The 21225-nt window shown below is 40.8% G+C and overlaps 2 pseudogenes; both read right to left on the bottom strand.

Annotated features, from left to right (window-relative positions):
* Positions 1 to 971: 971 nt before the first annotated feature.
* On the bottom strand, positions 972 to 2459 carry LOC123666884 (annotated as a pseudogene).
* A 989-nt stretch (positions 2460 to 3448) lies between these two features.
* On the bottom strand, positions 3449 to 5176 carry LOC123666883 (annotated as a pseudogene).
* Between the last annotated feature and the right edge of the window lie 16049 nt (positions 5177 to 21225).

Here is a 21225-nt window from a genome sequence, read left to right as displayed (position 1 = left end):
TGTCTCTAAAACGATTTTATTGTATTATTAAGAGAAATAACTGATATTTTTTGATTTCAGGTTAGATTTTATATTTGTCCAAAGATAAAAAAATGTTTATTTATTGTTAATTAATGTACAAATTTTACATTTGTTTTTTTTTTGTTCCAGTTACCGAGTACTCATACGGAATGGATTGAAATCGAGAAAGGATTCCGAAAGAAATTTCCTCACTGTGTTGGAGCAATTGATGGAAAGCATGTGGTTCTGCAATGTCCAGCTCATACGGGATCCGAATATTATAATTATAATAACTCATTTAGCATTGTGCTTATAGCACTAGTAGATAGTGACTATCGTTTTATTTTTGTCGACATTGGAAGTCAAGGCAGAATCAGCGATGGTGGAGTGTTGAGGAACTCGAAGTTATGGCAAAAAATAAATAATAATGCTCTTAATCTTCCCGCGTCATCACCTCTCCCGGATTCAAATCTAGACATACCCTACGTTTTTATTGGTGACGGAGATTTTGCTCTTAGTACCAATATAATGAAACCTTTTCCGGGAAATCATGAACCGGGGGCGCTCCAAAGGGATAGTATTTCCGTTTGCAGAAACAATAGCGCTTAATGTTCGCATTTCGCCTCTTTCCGCTGACGCGATTTGTCCTACTTGTATCTGTGATTTGGGAGCCAAAATTTTAGGAGTTTCTAAAACAGTAGACACGCCGGACTCGTCAAAGTTCAATATCCTGTTGGCAGCAAAATTATGTCGCTGTAACACATCAGCCAAACTATTATAGAACTCTTGGACTGCAGTCTTATTAAATGCGAACGATCGAGTAGCGCTAGTGTTTTCTGGCTTTCGCAGACTAAGGTTGAGGTTTCGTTTCCTGTATTTACGCATCCACTCTAAGCCGGCCATTTGATTTTCGTCCCATTTCAACATAGTTTTTCAGAAAGACCACTCCTTTCAACCTCAACAATTGTGACTTAACTATTATAAAAACATCTTTCCACTATAGCTTGTCGAAATAAAAATCCATTGCTATTTGGATGTTCTTGAATATTTGACTCATTAGTTATGTTGGGTAATAGGTTATAGTCATCGTCATCAGTATTATTTAATAAATCATCATCTAATTTTATTGAAATATTATGTAAAGTTGCACATGCACATATCACAGCAACAACTGTCTCTAGTTTGATTCCCATGCCCACTTGAAGACATGGAAACCTCCTCTTCCAAACACCAAAAGCTCTCTCGACAGTATTTCGTGTTTTAATATGGCTTTTGTTGTACTTTTCTTGACCGATGGAATTCGGTGATAAAAATGGTGTAAGGAGCACATTGCTTATGGCATAACCGCTGTCCCCGAGTAATAATCCTTGCAATACACCTGTATTAAGACGCTGTTTAATTGAGCTACTATTATAAATAAAACTGTCATGTGTGCTACCAGGCCACCGAGCTACAACATCATAAAATTCTAAATTGGGGCCTGTCACTGCCTGAACATTAATTGAAAACCACCCCTTTCTATTTCGATACACTTCCGAAGATATTCCACCGGGACTTCTTATTTTAATATGTGTACAATCTATACAACCAATCACTCCAGGAAATTCAGCAATATCATAAAACGCTTGTTTCACTTTGTTTACATCACTTTGGGTTGTAGGGAACTTAACAAAATCTTTCATTTTTTGTGCCAATAAGGTAGACACTTTGGCTACAATCCTAGATACAGACTGTTGGCAAATATCCATGACATCACCTTCCAGTATCTGTAATGATAGGTTACTTTTTAGTAAATGCCAGTAGGTCTATGAGTAGGTCCAGTACTAAATAGCTATTATCATTTACCTGAAAAGTCCGCAATGTTAACAATATCATTATTTCAGGAGCAAACGGCAGGCCTCTTTTCGTACGATTGCTCAGGTCAGGTTTCAACATTGGTAATATGATGTTTTTTACTGTATGAGGTGTAAACCTATATCATTATCATCATCATTACAGTCTATACAGTCCACTGCTGGACATAGGCCTCCACAAGTTTACGCCAAATATAACGTTAACTCATGTGTTTTGCCCATAGTCACCACGCTGGGCAGGCGGGTTGGTGACCGCAGTACTGGCTTTGTCGCACCGAAGACGCTGCTGCCCGTCTTCGGCCTGTGTATTTCAAAGCCAGCAGTTGGATGGTTATCCCGCCATCGGTCGGCTTCTTAAGTTCCAAGGTGGTTGTGGAACCTTGTTATCCCTTAGTCGCCTCTTACGACACCCACAGGAAGAGAGGGGGTGGCTAAATTCTTTAGTGCCGTAGCCACACAGCACCTAAACCTATACCGAGCATAAAATTCAGATGTGGGGTATTAAGTAAAAGGATTTGAATAGTCACGTAAATACAGTCTTGGTCCTGTTTCTCTGAACCTTCTTGCATAATTTACAAACTCGACAAAATCTTCTAGATCAAACATCACACTTGTTTATAATTTATTTATTAATTAGATTAATTTATAATATTATATACCACGGGCTACTGTTGTCATATAACATAACAAGTTAACAAGCTAACCTCACTTTCGAAACGTCAAAATATCCATTTAACAATATTTAAGTAAGGGTCCAGCAATACTTAAAGTTTAAATCTGTACTTATTAATCGTTTAAGTAATCATTAAACGTCTCTGAGTGCGGCAGTAAATTTCCTATCTAAAATTATATCTCAGAATGCTTCAAATGTGACAGTTTTGTTTTTACAGTCAAAAATAGAAATGGTATCTCATAATTGGCATCCTTACCCTACGTATGTACACCTCCATGCCATCTAATTCTCTTTTCATGCTAGAGGTTGTCTGGAAGAGATCGCTCTTTTAGCGATAAGACCGCCTTTTGTTACACATTTATATTTTTCTTTCAATGTAAATTTTTTTCTCTGTTAGTGTACAATAAAGAGTATTACATAGTATTACAATACAAATACTCTTTGTATTTGTATTGTAATTATGAAGAGTAATAAATTGATAGTTTCTTTTAAAACTTTTAAAAATTATTGTAATATTGAATAAAGCCGAGGACATAGTAGGAAGGTTATGTCTACCGAGACATTAGAAATTTAAGTTAACTTAATATGTTGATTATTTTGATTTAAGTTAAGGTTGCACATAACACTGGCTATATTACCTAAGTTTGTCGTGTACCCAATGTCAAGATATACATTTTTAATTTATTGTTTGATTTTTTGCTGCCTTAACTTTTTTTATTATTGTCTAGTTTTTTTTTAAATTTTATTTGTGTTTTTACGTGAAGTGTGTATATCACCTTATGACGAAATAAATGTTTTTATTTCATTTCAACGCATTTTACTTCTGATTCTGACATATTTTAAAAAAATGTGTAATGTTTCTGTTTTGAAGGGGGAAATTGTTCGAACTAAAAGAATAAGAATTAATTATTCTATTCAGTATTTATTGATTTAAATGGCTCTCGGCAACTCTTCTAGCTAGTTGACTTCTTAGTGCTCTTCCTAAGAGTAAATCTGTACTGGCTTCACTTTCTTGAGAAACATCTTGCCGCTCTGTAAGCAAACAGAATTAATAAGAATCAATAAATAATTGGCTATGTAAGAACATTCGAAATATTTTATTAACAATGCCAGTGTTCATATTAGAAACTAGGCTCACTAACTAGAAACAAGAAGTTAGTGTGGTGAACATGTTTTCAATAAAGCAAAATAATTTTAAAACTAATTGGGACACATTTTGACTACTATACAATTTTTCAAATGAAAAAGCCTCTATTGTTAATTACTAATATTAATTTAAAATTATAATTACAACAAAGAGACAAGGTACAGAAATAAATAAACTGACCTGTTGGAACCTTTACATCAATGAAAATGTCAGCTGGGTCTGGAACATGATATTGAAGTGCAATATTATGCAAATACACAACATGCAATAATAATTTTTGCACATTCTTCTGGCTTATAATGCAATACTCTGTCCTTGTTCAAACATCTCCAACGATTCTTTAACCTTCCAAACGTGTTTTCAATAACTACTCTGGCACAGGAATGTTTTTTATTATATATGTCTTCAATTGAGTCCTGTGCTGCATCTGCATATGGTGTCATCATCCAAGGTCTTTGAGGATACCCAGAATCACTTATTACCAATATAATTTATGAATAACAAACTACTAAACCAGTAGTTGACTATTAGGAATAATTAAAGAATAGATACCCAAAAGCCACACAGATTCATTACTCCGGTATAAATATTTCATATAATCATTTATATCACTATTTTCCCAAATGAAGGCATCATGGGTAGCACCACCGAACTTTGCATTGATAGCAAGTATTTTACAGTTCATATCGCACACCTAAAATTTTATATTATCAAAAGAAACAAATATGTTGAGTGATTGATCTCATTATTGCATTTCAAATGAACAAGTAACATCCAAAATAATAACTATGCTTTCTGTCAGCTAAGTACTTACTATCTGTACATTCAAAGAGTGATAATGTTTCCTGCAATAATATAGATGCTCAATTTCAGCTTTGGGCTTAACAATTTTAAAGTGACTTCCATCAATACAACCTATTACTCCAGGAATCTGATATTTATTGTAAAAACTGAAAAAAAAATCTTCATTTAGCAACTAATGAAACATTTGAAAATTTCACTAAAGTATGGAAAATACCTTTGTTTTATAACATTCCTGTCTTGTTGAGTTACTGGAAACTTAATGTAACATTTTAAAATACTTTGGTTATTTAATGCCTCGGTAACCTCTTTAATGTATACACTCATTGCTTCTTGAGAAAAATGGTTTGCTTCTCCCACTACGCATTGATAATCGCCATTGGCGTAAAACAGTAATGCACATAAGACCTGTGAAAAATTCGTTGTTTTATAGGGAGAAATACACGAACACTGTACAAGGCTAAGCATTCCGAAATGCAAACTTACTTTGGATTCCAATGAAACTCGTTGGGTAGACTCCAAATCTGTATGTTGTCGCAACATTTCACATAAATCAACAAAGGCTTGCTTTGATATGCGATAAAGCTTGACGAACTTGGTTTCACTAATTTTTTCAAGTTGTTTTCCAACTAAGGAACGCATTTCACTTTGGAAGGCTTTTTGCTGCCGTCTTTCGTCTGCTAACGTAGCTGCTTCTAACATTTCCGTGGAAGTGAGTGACGCAACTATAATAGTAACGTTAAACAGGGTGACATCTGTCAAATATGTTACTCATGGTAGCGAATTGTATGAAAATATCAGCGCTCTAGAATGACATTTACGAATGTAGTTAACTTAACTGTCCTGAAAAAACTTATGGTACCAAAGATAGTAATGATAGTATCCGGTAGAGGCGCTGCTCAACTTTTCATACGAATTTTCTACTACACTCGCTAACGTGTATCATCTCTGGAAACTCATGATAGACGTACCGAAGTCTGTCTAGCACTGATATCGAAACTTCAAATTACAGTAAATATTAATACTATTCATCATCACCATCACTTAAGCCTATCCCAGTCCACTGCTGGACACAGACGTCCACTTATAGGAACTTATAAAGCCGACCGATGGCGGGATAACCATCTAACTGTTGGCTTTGAAATACACAGGCCGAAGTTGGGCAGCAACGTCTTAGGTGCGACAAAGCCAGCCCTGCGGTCACCAACGCATACGCGCCATATTTGGTGCGAACTTGTGGAGGCGTATGTCCAGCAGTGGACTGCAATAGGCTGAAATGATGATGATGATAACATCGTCTACTAACTCAGATATTACTGTCCTTAACATCTCTAAGTACACGTGGCCGATTAGATGACCTTCAATAAAAATAGAGCCTATTAATTGGTCGTTAATAATACCGGCCCAAACGTTCTCACTGAAACGAACCTAGTGATGGTTTTCTCGTATCAAGTGGGGGTTAATTAGAGTCCAGTAATGCTCATTGTGCACATTGTATAAGTCCCACTCGAGTAAACAGTGACTCGGCTGTCTAGAGCATGTTGGCGTTTGTATTATTTAACAACTACTGGCAAAAGGCGATTTTTGCCGGTATGTATTGTATTGGCTCGGTTTTCCGCATTTAGACGCAAAGGTGGTCCATTATGCGTGAAAAGTGGGCTGACTAGTTCAGCCAGCCCAGCTCCTTTCAGAAGCACAGAAGCCTCCTGGGGCGTTCACAGGCTTCTCGGAGCGTCCTTATTTCCTTAAGTATGGTAGCCCGGTGTGCGGCCACTCCCTCGCATTCCAGGATTACGTGGGCGGCTGTTTTTTCAGCAGCCAGACAGCCCCTGCAAAAAGGGCTGTCTGTTGCATTCATGATGAATAGGTGGTGAATAAGTGCTATGTGGCCGGTAATCGTGCCAACAATTATTCTGATGTCCAGGCGGTTAAGACTGAGCAGTCGGCACGCTAGATGCGGTGATACTTCCGTGAGTATCAATTTGGACTGTCTACAGCCGGTTTGGTTTGCCCAAAGGGCATTGTGTTTTGCACGTATACGTTGCCTTACCCACGAGCGCAGTTGTCCAAATAGTAGCGGCAGTAGGATGGTTGGGCCGGCAACCTTTGTTTTGGACCTCTGTCTTGCAAGCTCGTCGGCAGCATCGTTTCCGTGCGATCCACTATGTCCTTTTATCCACTGGAGGATTACCTCATTATGTGAGGCTAATACTTCCAGGGTTTGATGACATTCGTATATAAGACTAGAGTTGGTCGAATTGCTCCCTAGAGCTTTATGTACGGCCATGCTGTCGGACAGAATACGGATGTTGCAATCCCTAATGCCTTTTGACAGGACGGCGGTGGCTGCATGGGTTATCGCAACACACATTGAAAGATGGAGCTGTGTTGGCCCAACGTTAGTGATAAATTGATATTGAGGTCTTGTGAGTACACTCCGGCACCGGTGCCAGACCCGATTTTGGAGCCATCTGTGTAAATGCGGACCTCACGTATGCCGGATTGGTCTCTTTCAGCCTCAAATGGTTGTATATGGTACTTTCTTTCGAAAATATGTTGTTTGGGAATCCTATCACACGGCGCAGCAAGTAGTGACTCATAGCTCACAAGGTTGCTCCAAAGTCTATTGTGTGGACCCTCCTGGTTGCACCACAAGCCCAAGTGTTTCAGCCTGATAGCTGACATAGCCGCCTCTTGTTGTATAAACAAGTCAAGCGATGCCAAGTCAAGCATAACCTCAAAATTCTTGCCGGTGCGTCAGTGTTGTTTATTACGTGAGCCTTACGAAAATGATACAGTTGTAATCATTGTGTACGTAATATCTTCCATACGAAGTTTTGGCTAACATCGAATTCTCGTGCTGCCATCCTTGTCCGCCGGGGATCGTGCTCGAAGTATTCAAGAACATCTTCAAACTCCGGCGAATAATAATTTAACCTTTGACTGACGACCTGGTCTAAATGTAAACTCTAACGCCGCGGTACCGTCTCATAGACGTAAAAAATTAAATTGAAATTAAATTAAATAAATTAAACAATACTGTACTGTAAAGGTTTTACAAATTAATTGATACATTTTTTAGGTGAATTTATTACAGACAAAATAAAACTACCATCCTTATTTTAAGAATAATCAACATTTATAGTTATTACATTTTTAGTGGTCTAGGTGTTTGTGCAGTCCTTGTGGGTCTCCCCACCGTGCCTCGGAGAGCACGTTAATATAAGTCTTGTTTTTAATTTTGTTTTGTTTTTATTTATTGTTTATTAATGCCAAACAATGCTAGGAGGCCTGCCTACAAGCGTGATAGTGGTGCTTGGTCGTCATCAGAGAAATTTAATAATCCCTTGTTTTTTTATAAACTCAATTCAAAAAACCTTTTTAGTTTTCTTTATTAAATACACATGACTTTACTTACCAATTATGTTTATTTAAGTAAGCGATTTTTGACCGCGCGTTATGTTTTGATAAATATCTCTACACAAAATTTTTTTTTGATAGCAAATGATACATTTTTGGAAAGGGCATAAATGCAGGATAATTTAAAAAAAACAGTTAAAACCCTATCGTATATGGTTTTTTTTTATATCACTTTAAAGTTTGTAGTTTGGTAAAATTTTGCAACTCTTAAAAACTTTGAAGGCCCATATTTTCGTATTTTTTCATGCTACACTTACATGGTTTCAAAATGTTGGCAATTTATTCAAAACAAGAAATAAAAATAATTTGGGTCCGTAACACATTTTTTTTTTGTCTTTTGTGAGTTTGAATGATGAATTCTGGAGATTTTGTAAAAAACAATTAAATGCTGCATGAAAAAAATAAAAGGGCAATGACCTAAGTTAAGTGACCAGATATATTGGCAATGACCCCCCCTTACTCCCCTGACCGTTTGTCCAACACCCCACCAAACACCCTGTATATTAAATAGGTATATAATGTGATTGATGAACACAAAACATACACACAAACGAAACAGTTACCTGATTTCTTCCTGGCGACCCTCATTTACATCGTGATTCACGGCTTGACCCTCGTCGTCTTCGGATTGTTCAGATTCCGTGTTGTGATTGCTTTCCAGAACAAAATCAGGATCGCCCTCGTCGTCGTCAAAATTACTGCAGTTGTCATCACATTCAGACACGAGGTTTTTGTATATCTCTGTGTCTTTCAAAGGCCTGTTACTTATACGAGGTCTGCGTGGCGACGGAAAAACAGAACTTTCAATAACTGCGGTTTTTTTCCGTTTCGTTGTCATACTCCTAGCTAGCCTAGGCGTTTGTGGCATTGTCCTTGGTGTAGATTTCCTATTTCTAGGCATTCTGCAAAATTGAATAAAACTTAAAAACGACGTCAACGAGACACTGTGATTACCTACGTTAACACAGATGTGACGACCAAGAGACATGCTAAGTAATTGTACATAAACACCGTACTTACGTCTGTGAGACGGCGATTGCTCCTTTGTGAACACCTGTACACTCGGCGCGCTCGCGGCCTCGACTGGCGACAAAAAGACGGCGGGGTAGGAAGGTAGCGGGAAACGTAGCGCCGCGCGTCGCTTATTTTGAAAAATATTGTTATGATAAAAATAGTTACGTCTGTGAGTCGTATACCACGTCAGTTAAAGGTTAAACGTCCTTGACCTTGCGCATGAGTAGGCGCACGAAATTATCCGTGTTCGAGAAGACGTTGGGTTGCAGCCAAGATGGTAGGTGTGGAGGGAATTTGAGGGCTTTCAATTTCACGTAGTGCATTTAAATGCTCCGCCTGGAAATACAAACGTCGAGCCTCTTCCAAGTTGTAGTTGGCAGTAGCGTACAGCTGTACCATTGCCAAGTACTCCACGTTTGAATATTCGTACCGTCGACTCATTTTAGCGCTAATCAATGTACCGTTATGGTATTACTGATAGACTGAAAGTCAGAGACGCGGGACGACGACGATTTCAGGTGAGTCTCGCCCATCCGCGTGCTCAGTGCAATGCCGTCATTGGTCGACTCCGGCGCAACTCGGTAGCTTAGTTTTTATTGGCGAATACGATTTTGTGACCCGATATTAAAACGTATAGTATTTCAATTTTTAAAATGTACCTACCGTGTGATTAGATAGCGCTACTTTTAAAATGAAATGATATTAACAAAGAAAATAAACAATGCAATTGCTAACTAATTATTAAACTGAAGGAAAAATACTGTGTATAATATAAATGCTTATGAAGCTTTTACTACGTTATAAAATGAGATATAACAGCCCCCCTCCCCCTTTTGACTGAGCTTTTTCTAAATTAGGATGAAGCAGTTTCGAAATAGAAAAATTATTAGTCCAGAAGTCATAAAAGTTATAGTTAAATATTGCAAATTAATTTTGTAACAGTATAATTATTACATTTATTAACTTATTTATAATAAAACATTTTTTAAATAAGCAAAACAAGTCGTTTTACAAAAGATTTAGGATTTAATAAGTTACATTGATAAAATAATATAGTAGAAATAGTAAAATAATAATTAAAATTTTATAGTTATTAATTTATTACTTAGTATTAACAAAATACAATTTGAAAAATAAAATAAAACATGAATCAGTTATTAAGGTTTCGTACGGAGGAATAATGAACCTTGCTTACAGTTTTTTTTTTTTTTTTTTTTTAATAAATTGCTCGACAAGTAGGGTTTTTATTTAGAATGAGGTGAAAATATAAAAATGAGTGTACAAAGGTGATGAGTAGAAAAGGGGACGCTCCGGCTAGTGATGATGAGAAGATAAATTTGTAAAAAGAAAATTTTTTTTGATTTTATATACTAATTTAAAATAAAAGTTTCATTATAAATATGTGGTCGCCGTGGAGACTTGATGAAGTGAAGTTGACCGCAGAGAGGAGTTTTCTGCGATTGGATACAGTTGACCCCTCTTTCGCGGCCGAGCGACACGATTGATGAATGATGATAATGATGTTGATGGGGATGGAGTGCAGCGGAGAACATAGGGCAGGCGATGGCGTAATCCCTGGCAGCCGTGTCCTCCGCAACGATGTCATCATGCGATGATATCGCATGACGTTGGAATGATGATGAAGGGTGAAAACTTAAGACTAAAGGAAACAAAGATGGCTTAAACGCGAAGGTAATAAGTAAATACAATGCAAAGTGCGGATTACGATAAAATAAGTCATTTAAATCTATCATGTAAGAAGTAGTCTTTTTTTTCCATATATATGTATATATGTATATATTTTTGTTTTGTTTTATGGTTTTTTCTTTTTTTTTTCAGTCTGGAGCGAGAGCGGGGTGTTTCACAATCACACAGGTTACAAGTAGTTTGGTATAAAATAATTGATGAAACTAAGACTAAGAAAAAAAGGTATATAAAAGTTGAATATTAAAAGCTGATAACATATTTACAGGGCTTCATAGGCCAGTAGTAAGACTTAAGACTAATAAAAATAGTGTATAAAAGTATAATATTAGGATCTAATTACATATATCCAGAGCTTGGGCTTCATAGGCCAGCGTTGAAGTCCTTGACGACCTTGATAATCGAATTCGACAGCCGGGCGAAGGAGTCGACGCAGGATTTATACTCGAGTAGGTCGACGAGGGCATAAGGGGACAGTCCGAGGTGCCCACAGAGCTGCTCGTGGTCGAATCTGTGGGCTGCAAAATTAGGGCACCTCTGAAGGAGGTGCACGATGGTCTGCGAAGAGGCGCGGTCGCACGGGCAGACGTCGGACTCGGTGAGTTTGAAACGATGCAGGTATGCGTTGTTGTATGCGTGACCGGTGAGTATCTGTGTGAGGGTGAATGTGGTGTGTGTGTGTGTGTTTGAATAGTGTAAAGATGTGGTCGATTGTGGGGAGTAGGTCGCGAGTGTGCTGAGCCTGAGACGCGTTCACATACCTTTCCCGCCATTTTAGAAGGCTGACTTCCCTGGCTTTGTGCTTGACGAAGCTGATGGGGTAGCAGCAGTAGTCGGGGGCTTTGTGCAAGGTGGCGGCCTTCTTTGCCGCCTCGTCTGCGAGTTCGTTCCCGGTTATACCAGCGTGGCTTTTAACCCAGGCAAAATCGATATAACCGGTGGGTGAGTGTTGGTGTAGAGTGTAGTGAAGGCTCGAAACCAAGGGGTGTGTGTTGCTGCGGTTCTGGGAGGCCTCAATGGCGGCTCTGGAATCGGAAAGGATGAGGGTTTGTGGGAAGTTGTGTTGGGAAGCCCACCTGGAGGCTTGAAGGAGGGCGAAGAGTTCGGCTTGGAAAACCGAGCAGGAGGGATGGAGCTTAAACTTTTTGACGACTGGCGGCTGTTCTCCGTCGTAACAGACGAAGGCTGCACCGACCGAGTCGCAGTCGAGCTTGCTCCCATCAGTGTAAATAGTGGGAATGGGAAGTGGGAGGGAGTTGAGGTGTTCGGATAGGTCTGCTTGGGAGTGGAAGCTGCGGGGCGAGAATGTGATCCTGTGGGCGGGATGGAGGAGTAGGTCTGGGGGAACGTACCGTTCGAGTGCTATGTCGTCAGGAACGAAGGTGCAGTGCCCAGAGAGTCGGGCGGATTCAATGGTGTTGGTCTCCATGACTGAGATCGATGGGGGTGAAGCGAGCGAGGGCGAGCGCCGCAGTCGTGGAGACCGTGCGGAAGCCTTTAATGGCTCGGAGAGCGAAACCCCTCTGCATGCTTAGAAGTTTCTGGCTAACGTATTTCTTCCTGACGACATGGCCGCATATGCCGGCGGCGTATGTGATGATGGGTTGGATGACTTGTAGGTAGATGGTGCGGATGTTTTCAGGGTGGGCTCCCCAAGTGGGTCTGCAGTAAAGTGTGAGTTTGTGGAAAATGTTGGTGGCTTTTTGGATGACGTGAGTGACGTGTTTTCTGAAGAGAAGTTGTCTGTCCAGGATGACGCCAAGAAGCTTGATGTCGTCCTGGAAGTGTAGTGCATGTGAGTCGATGTAAATGAGTGCGTGTCGCGCCTTGTTGCTAAATGCAATGGCTTGTGTCTTATGAGGGCTAAAAGTGAGCTTGACACTCCGTCCCCAGCTCACTATAGCGTGTAGTGCTTGGTTAGTGATTGCCTGTAAGCCGGGCAGGTCCTTGGCTGCTACTATGAGCAGAACATCATCCGCGAAGGCCTGGATTCGGCATCCGGATGGAAGGTCGAGCTCCAGTAGCTCGTCGAGGATGATGTTCCACAAGAGGGGGCCGCAGGTCGATCCCTGAATGCAGCCCTTGGTCATGTTCTTTGTGACCCGGGAGCCAGCGTGGTCCAGGGTCACAGTCCGGTCGGTCGTGTAGTCAAGTATGAGTCCGAAGATGTTGGAGGGGCAGTCGATGTGTCGGAGTCGGTGGAAGAGTGCTGGCCACCAGGCGTTGTCAAACGCGGCCTTAATGTCCAGCGAGACAGCTAAAGTGAGAAGTCCGTCGGATTTAGATTGCGTAATATGGTCGACGGCCGCCTTGAGGGCGGTCGTAGTACTGGTCAGCGGCCTGAAACCGTACTGTCTCTCGCTCAATTTGTCCGCGCGCGTGGCCGCGAAGGTAACGCGCCGGACAAAGAGCTTTTCAAGCACTTTTCCGAAGACAGGCAGCAGTCCAATCGGTCGGTACGAGTTAAGGTCCACGAAGTCGGTCTTGCCGAGTTTGGGAATGATCTTGACGTACGCCTTTTTCCACTGTATGGGAAAATAGCGTAACGTCAAGCAGCGGTTCATGATGGCGGTGATGAGGTCGGGGAATGTGCGGGCGAAATGAAGGCAGATGTCGGAAGTGAGGTGATCGAGTCCAGGAGCCTTTTTAGGGCTCATGTCCTTAAGAGTCTCCAGGATCTCGGCGGTAGTGAAGGGGATGTCGTCTAGGGTGTCTGGGGGGAGGTGAGAGGAAGCTCGAAGTTCGTGATGTCTCGGTGAAGAGTCGGGGAAGTCGTCGGGGTAAAAGTTGTCCAGTAGAGCTCTGGCGGTGTCCTGGGCGTTAGTGGTGAAAGAGTCGTTGACCTTTAAGGTGGTAGGAGGGCGTCGTGGGCGCGATTCCTTAAGGAGCCTTAGTGGCTTTTTAAGGAGCCTTAGTGGCTGAGATTAGTGAGCGACCAGACGTTCTCCTTGGTTTGGAGCTCACAGAACTTACGAAAGTTGGACGTGGATTCGTTCCTAATTTCGCTGGCGTAGATGTTCTTCAGTTCCTGCAGCTGACTGGCAAGAGAGTCGGTAGGCCCTTCGTCTCTCTTGGCGGTGTGTTTGCGCGATTCGAGAGCGTCAGACCACCAAGGAGGCCGAGCTTTGGAACCCGAAGCCCTAGTGGGCATAGATTCCTTACAGGCGGCGTGGATGAGGTCGGTGACGTTTTGGATGAGTGCGTCCAGATCTTCACGACTGAGCGTGTCGATCCGGGTGTCTGGAATGGGTGTGGTGTAAATGTGTGTTCGAAGAGCACTCTCGAACGAAGGCCAGTGTGCTCGATGGCTCTTGTAGCGGAAGGTGGATGTGTTGGTGTGTTGTTCGGAGTGAGTGTGTGTGTGTGGGTGATTATGAGTGATTGTGAAGTCGATTGCATTGTGTTGTGAGGATGGACAAGCGTCAAGGTTCACCTTCCAGTCTGTAATTGAGTCGCATGTGGGATAGGAGGCCAGGGTGAGGTCGATGATGGAAGAGCGCATACGTCCATGCGTGACGCATTCGAAGGTAGGAGTGGAGCCGGTGTTGCAGACGTACAAGCCGCCTGCGTGAGCCAGCTCCTCAACTTCCCTCCCGCGCGCATTGGTGTATGCGCTCCCCCACAGGGTGTTCCAGCCATTGAAGTCACCGCCCAGAACGCACTGCGTGTACATGTGGTGTTGTAGAAAGTGTTCGGCGCGTGCGAGTGTGTCGTTGCCGCTGTGGGCGTTGATTTTAGGTTCTATATAGATGGAGGCGATGAGTATCTGAGTGTGACCTATCTGTGCTCGAGCCACACATAGGTCGGGGGACGAGAACTCCGGGATTCCCAGGAGACTCGCGTCCTGCTTGGCGATGATGCAGGCTCTAGCAGGTAGCGAGTCTCGAGGGAACTGTAGAAGTTGCAGACCGGTGCCGTAGACAAGTTTGGCCTCGCGCCCGTTCCCCACGTACGGCTCGGACACGAGGGCGATGGAATGAGGGCTATTGAAGAAGTAGTTTTGGAATTCGTGAAACTAATTCCGGGATCTGTCTGTGTTGATCTGGATGAACTGAAATTTATGGCTTGAATCCATAATCGATGTTTGATTCGGTCTTGCTTCGCATCGCCCTCAAAATAGGACACGTGTTTGATGTGGCTTTGTGGTTAGTGGGGTGTGGTTTATTGGTGTTAAAACGGGTGTTGTGCGCGGTGCAATTGTGGCAGGTGGCAGGTTGTTCCTTGGCGGGGCAATCGGTGTGTGTGTGCCCCTCCTGAGCGCAGTGTGCGCAGCGTTTGAGGGGGTTAGTGCATCTTTTTTGGGTGTGTCCGCACTGCAGACACGAGTGGCATTGAAGGAACGGAGAGTGTTCGCTCACGTGGACCCTCTGGTATTCTATGCGGACCCTACCCATGGCGGTCAGGGCACGGAACGCGTCAGGGCTAGTCACGAAAACGGCGTTGTACAGAGCGGGGTTGCGGTTATTCCGCTTAAATTTAAGCTGAAGATGTGTATTATCAAACTCACCGAGTTCGGGGTTCTGCTGCAGAATGATGGATGTTAAATCTTCGGAAGCAATATCGAAGGAGATGCCCTTGACGATGGCCATAGGCTTGAGCCTATGGGCGATCTCCGCGGTGGTAATGGGGGTATCGTTGAAACGTTTGAGAGCGTCGTCTCGATCACGGAGGCTGTCGAATTCGATTCTGTATTTATTGTGAGAGACTGGGGCGACCCTAGCCGGAGCGTATTTTGCGTCTCTAAAGGAGACGGCTTTACGAATTTGGTCGAAGGCCTCCTGGCGATTGGAGACTGGTGCGGTGGAGGCGACGATGATGGCAGGACGAGTCGAGGGCGGAGGCGCCACGACGACCTGGGTCGCCGCGGGGGAGCTCGTGGTGGGGCCGTGGGTGGAGACGCTTCTGGGCAGCTGTTTGGCGGCCATTGAAGCGTAAGATTTTGTTATTTTTGCCGCCGCTGTTTCGGTGGTAAGCTTTGTCTCCTTTCCGAGCCTGGAGAGCTTGTCGGAGAAATCGTCGCGGAATGTTTGAAGCTTCTGGTCAAGTTTTTCTTCGAGAATGGCGTCCAATTTGTCTCCAAATCTCTGGAGCGCCAGGTCGAGAGGGGGGAAGGGGTGGAGGGCGTTGGTACATCAGCAGTTTCAAGTTTCTTTGCGGCAGCGAGCATTTCCGCGCCGCAAAGAATGGCGAAGTCTCGGTTCGAAGCGGTAACTGACTTGCCCTCTTTCAGCGCTCCGACGAGCGCAGAGTAGAGCCGAGGTGGTAGCCAGCAAAGACTGAATGTCGATCACGGCCTCGGCCGGCAGCTGCTTGACCTTTTTTAAAGGTGCTGCTTCTTTAGGAGCCACGTTGTCATTCGAGGGGGGGGGGGGGGTCGGTAGTGGGCGGCGAAGCGGGGGAGGATTTCTTGGAGGAGGCGAGAGGACGAAGTCGCCCTGCTGGGCGGGGGGGTGCGTTGCATGGTGCGAGTTTAAGTTAATAATAATATATAAAAAAAGGGGGAGGTTAAGGGGGTTAACAGTGGGGGGGTTGGGGTGTAGCGTAGTGGATTGAAGTGGAAAGGGTGATATGGCGTAATCAAAAGGATTCGGATACCGTTTTCAGCGAAACGGCGCAAGGGAGGGGGGGGAATGGTAGGGGGGGAGAAGCCCCTCCTACTCTATAGTGGGAATGCCCGATGTATTCGAGGACAGCACTTCGAGGGAAAAAGTTATTCCCCTCGAATTGCGAAAATTCTTGATTTTGGGGACGCTGGTGAGGGCTATAGGTTGGTTGCCCAAAAGATCGTTTCAGACGACTGAGCGAAAATTCGCTCAAAAACGGTCTCCGACGCACCGTTTAGGCGCCACGTGGCCTACCAACTTAATTGGTAATGGCGTCGAAGACCCTTATGAGGCGAGAAGTACGATTACGGAGAGGTTTATGGAAGGAATAGAATGGAAATTTTTGGAGTGTGTGCTCTATGAAGTAGAGCACCTGTTGGAATAAATAAAAGGAGGGGGTGTCGGGGCAAGTTTTGGAGGAATAAGGAGTGGAAGTGACGGAAAAAAAGCCAATTTCTGCAAATGGACTGTTTTTTGAAAAGTAAAAAAGTGAGGGGGGTGGGGGGGTACCTCGTTTTGAAGGGTAAAACGAGGCGGTACGGGGGTAATTATTTCAAAATTTTTAAAAAGAAAAATTTGGGGGTGGGGGGTGAAAGTCGTTAGGGGTGGAAAAGGGGTGAGTTCTGGGTGGGGTCGGGTAGATGAGAGAAAATAAAAGATTTAAGCGAAAACCGCTTGGAAATCAGTTGGGTGGATCCGGAGTTATTGAATTTAAACGTTTTTTTGAGATTTAGTTTAATACGATTAAATATTTACGTAGTTTGAAAAATGACTTTTTTTCCTTTAGGAAATTCGGGATAAAAAGTAGAGAAAAGTGATAAGGGACGTAAAAAAGGGATGGACATAAAAGGAAATTGAGATAGGACGAGGAATAAAGGAGTAATAAACGATTCTATTAATAGATCGTTTAAGAAACCAGTTACCAACTTATTAGTGCGGTCGGATGGTCTTAATGGAGGTTGATAACTGAAGAATAACAAGTCCAAAAATTCTGATTTATGATTCTCACTGTCTATCGTAACACATAAGAGTACTAAATGTAAAAAAAAACGCACTGTCTTCGCTGATAATTTTTAGTTATTAGATTTTAAAAGTTGATATACGAATTTTAAAACACGCCACTATGTTGGTATTCACGATATCTTCTGAAGTAATTAAAGAAAGTCTAGTTTTTAATTGAAACGGGGTAGTAAGAGTCACAAAGAGTGTTTTAAGTGGTAGTATGTAACCGTGGCACATGTAATTTTAGAGTTAGCGCCAACGGCTACTTTTACCAACTTAAGAGAAAATGTCCAGAAAAAATAGTAAATGTAGGAGGAAAAATTTGAAAGTTTGTACACAGTTAAAAAGCACTTAAACGCACCTTCTGACACTAGAAAATATGGGGGTTGTCGCTTTTGTTTTCGCAGCGTTCGCACTTGAATATTGAAAAAAGGGCGTTTTGTCGCGCACTTAACTTTGTAATGAATTTAAAGTATATAATTTACACAAGAATTATAAAGTGTTATATGTTGTTTTGTAGAGGAGAACTTAGAGAATGCACTGACACTAGAATTATTCACAAAAGTTGATAATATAAAAAGTTCTGAATTTTTTAAAGAAACACTATGAATTTTTAAACTATTTTGTATAGGAAAAAACACAAAAATGGCTCTAAAAAATCGAGTTTTTCACTTATAACAATTTTAAAACCACCAGCGGGTAGCTGGCGGCAGCGCGCAACTTTTGAGATATTGTAAGGAATTTTAAGTCGCAATTGGGCGATTTAAAGGAATTTTCGCGACGGAGCGACGTGGAAATGCTGCGTACGGGCCGAGCGTTCGCTGCAGACTCCCTTGCTTACAGTTTTATAAGGTTCATAATGATTACAATTTGGTAATGATTTTACCGATTTATTATCTTCTTCAGAAGTTGATATATCAGTCATCTCAATTGAGTTTGTAATTTTAGAACTGTTTCGATGATTTTTTATTATGACACTGGTTAAATATTTGTATACAATATCTATCATTGCCTTGACGATTTCTTAAACATTTAAATAGTTTATAGGTTAAGAATAAAAATAGGAGTATAACTAAAATATACGTAAATGCGGAATAGTATGAGCCATATTTAATAAAATGTAAGTCATTTTGAAGATTATTTAATTCAAATTCTAAATTATCCAGCTGATGATTCGCGTATTTCAAAGACTCTACATTAATTTTACTAAAAAGAATGGCGTTAAATGTGGTAAACTTTTATTAAATATGTACTTTTACAACAATCGTCTTTTGTTATATCAAAACTTATATCTATAGCTGATTATTTTAACAAAAAATTGATAAGTACTTGTTGGCACTAATTGAATACTTGTAGTTTTAGAATAATCAATACAGTTTTCGGTTAATTTGGCAATACCTGTGCCAATAATAGAATGATCAGTGATATCATCATTACATTTTATTTTTAATTTATTAATATCGGATTGTACATAAATCCATCTATTATTTTTTAATTTATGCCAAATATCGATTTGACCGAATAATAATTTGGCGTTACATTCAGAAGGTAAAGAAAAAGTTACTTCTGTTAATAATTTCGATCCACAATTATGCTAGACATTATAGTAATTTGTTCACAAATAGAATAGTTATTATTAATAAATTTACAATCATTTAAATTATTAAGCATCGCATAATGTATTCTATCGTCACTTAAAGCGGTATAAGAATTAGAAGGTTGGATAAACGCAAAAGTTTGTACATGTGACTCATCGTGAGAAGTCGGTAATGGGGTATTTTTATAAACAGTGAACTAATTAAGTGTTATTAACGAGATTTGCAAACTCAAATCAATCAAATTTATTGACATATCAAAAGTAATTGTATATGTCAATAAATATATGTACTCACATAATAATTTCTCCTTTTCTTCACTGTCATCTCTTTACAGAATATGAGTACGCGTTCTTCCCAAGCCCGTCTCTTTAAGTTCCTATCTGAATAATCGCTACTTGTCATATCCCATATCGCAGGACGTTTCTCTATTTCATCTATAAAATAATTTCCTATTAAAGGATTTGGTTTCCATTTTGAACAATTTCTGGACGTACTGATACTGATGAACCCTAAAATACGTCAATCCGCGTCGAAAGCGCGCGCTCAACTGAACAGTAACATAGAAATCCAATGATCTCAAAGCGCGCGAAGACGCGCGCTGATAACAGTCGATCAACTAGGGTACTCCTTATACCATCTAGAGATTGACTACTACTTATGAGTTTAGCTTTTAGCTCTTAGTAGCCTGAGCTGTACTCTCTGAGGATTGGATGAGGGAACGTCTGGAAGCCTCATGGGAGAGCGGCGCCTCTCGCCTGCGACGTCGGCGCCGGCGAGAGCACTGCTGTGGCCAGTGGGTCAGAGAGAGGGGTTCGGCTAGGAGAAGGAATATTTTCAGGGGAAGTTACCTCCTGGAACACTTGGGCTGGGAGGGAATCTGATGGTTGTATCAGAATCCATTCTGAGGCTGGAGAAACTTGATTGGGGATCATGGACTCTGGGATGTCTATGACAGGTAATTCCACCTCTAGGTTAGCAGTGGTGCTCCCGGACGGCTAAAAGATTATTATTTGATTTATCTATGACACCGAAATATTAAATAGAATATTTATTTAATTCTTAAACATAATATTTTCTATTGCTGGAGAAATGTGAAAAAGTTAAAACGATATCTTAAGAGTAATTAGTGAAACTTCCTTATCATTATGTTTACAATATTTGTTATGTACCTACATAATCATCATAAACTACAAATTTAAAAAAAAAAATATTTAATAGAAAACAAAATGACCAAAATGAGCAGTTATTTTCAGCTATAAATATATTATAATCAAATAAACAAAAATCAATTGTCTCTTACTGGAAATGGTCCCACTTGAACACCGCTCAACCCCTGTCCATATCCTCCCCCAATATCTGGAGAAACTTGTTATCAATGACGGATAGAGGTTTTTCCGTTGATGGACCACCCCCAATCCTGCCTTGGTACAATCGCAAGGATGCCACTCTTTTTTTAAATTTTGCCTTATAATCTACCCAATAATGAAAAAATCATAAAATAAAAATAGACAGTAATGTTAGATAATATCGAATGATTTAAAAATGAAAATTATGTATTTTTTACTTTGGACCAGCTTTTCCAATCTTTATGAGCCCCATCGCCTTGAGCATTCAATATCTCCGCTACCTCTTGCCATTTTCTTTTGGAGTGCTCTTTTGCCTGTAGGGATAAAGGAAACGGCAATATCCCTATGGGAATGTAGGTATTCCCACAGGATATCGAGCTGTTGCCCAGAAACCTGACGCATTCCAACGCTGCAAACGAAATCATAAACCACTTGAAATACAATGTTACTTTTGCTTTGATGTTCTCAATATAATATTATAGAGCGATTTCATGCATTTTCAAAATTCTTTGTTTTAAAGTATTATTACATACTTTATATTTGCCCTTGTATGTTGAGTTGAGTCTGTTGAAAATTGAAATTAAATCTTCACAGTTCTTCACTTGAGAACTTTCGTATTTTTTTTTTTTTTTTTTTTACCTGACCTATATGGTCGGAGCCTGTATTTACGTTGTACTCTTTCATTCCAGTTCTATCAATTATGCCTCTCGTACTTTCATGCCTCATACTAATTTCTTTCTCGCATCCATCATCTTTCATACTCAGGGTGGGTTCCCAAACTATATGCTTTCTAAACAGGGTAATAAAACAAGACTTTTACTGGTTTATTGTCTGCTTTTTACAATTTATGAGCTTCACGATTTATCGGAGTTACATTTTTTTTTTTTGTCACCATTACAGCATATATTACATTATCTCGTGGAAAGCTACTTATATACCTTTATTATGTATTCTTAGTTATTTTTACAATTTTTCTTTAACTTATTTGTACTTAACATTATTTTAACTTAATTAACCAATCTATTATTTATTAACAATCTTTAATCTTAAGCTATTTTACAAAT

Source organism: Melitaea cinxia, chromosome 27 (genome assembly GCF_905220565.1).
Source record: "Melitaea cinxia chromosome 27, ilMelCinx1.1, whole genome shotgun sequence".
NCBI classification, from domain to species: Eukaryota; Metazoa; Arthropoda; class Insecta; order Lepidoptera; family Nymphalidae; genus Melitaea; species Melitaea cinxia.
The sequence above is the reverse complement of the archived record's forward strand: the minus strand, read 5'-3'. Positions and strand labels throughout refer to the sequence as shown.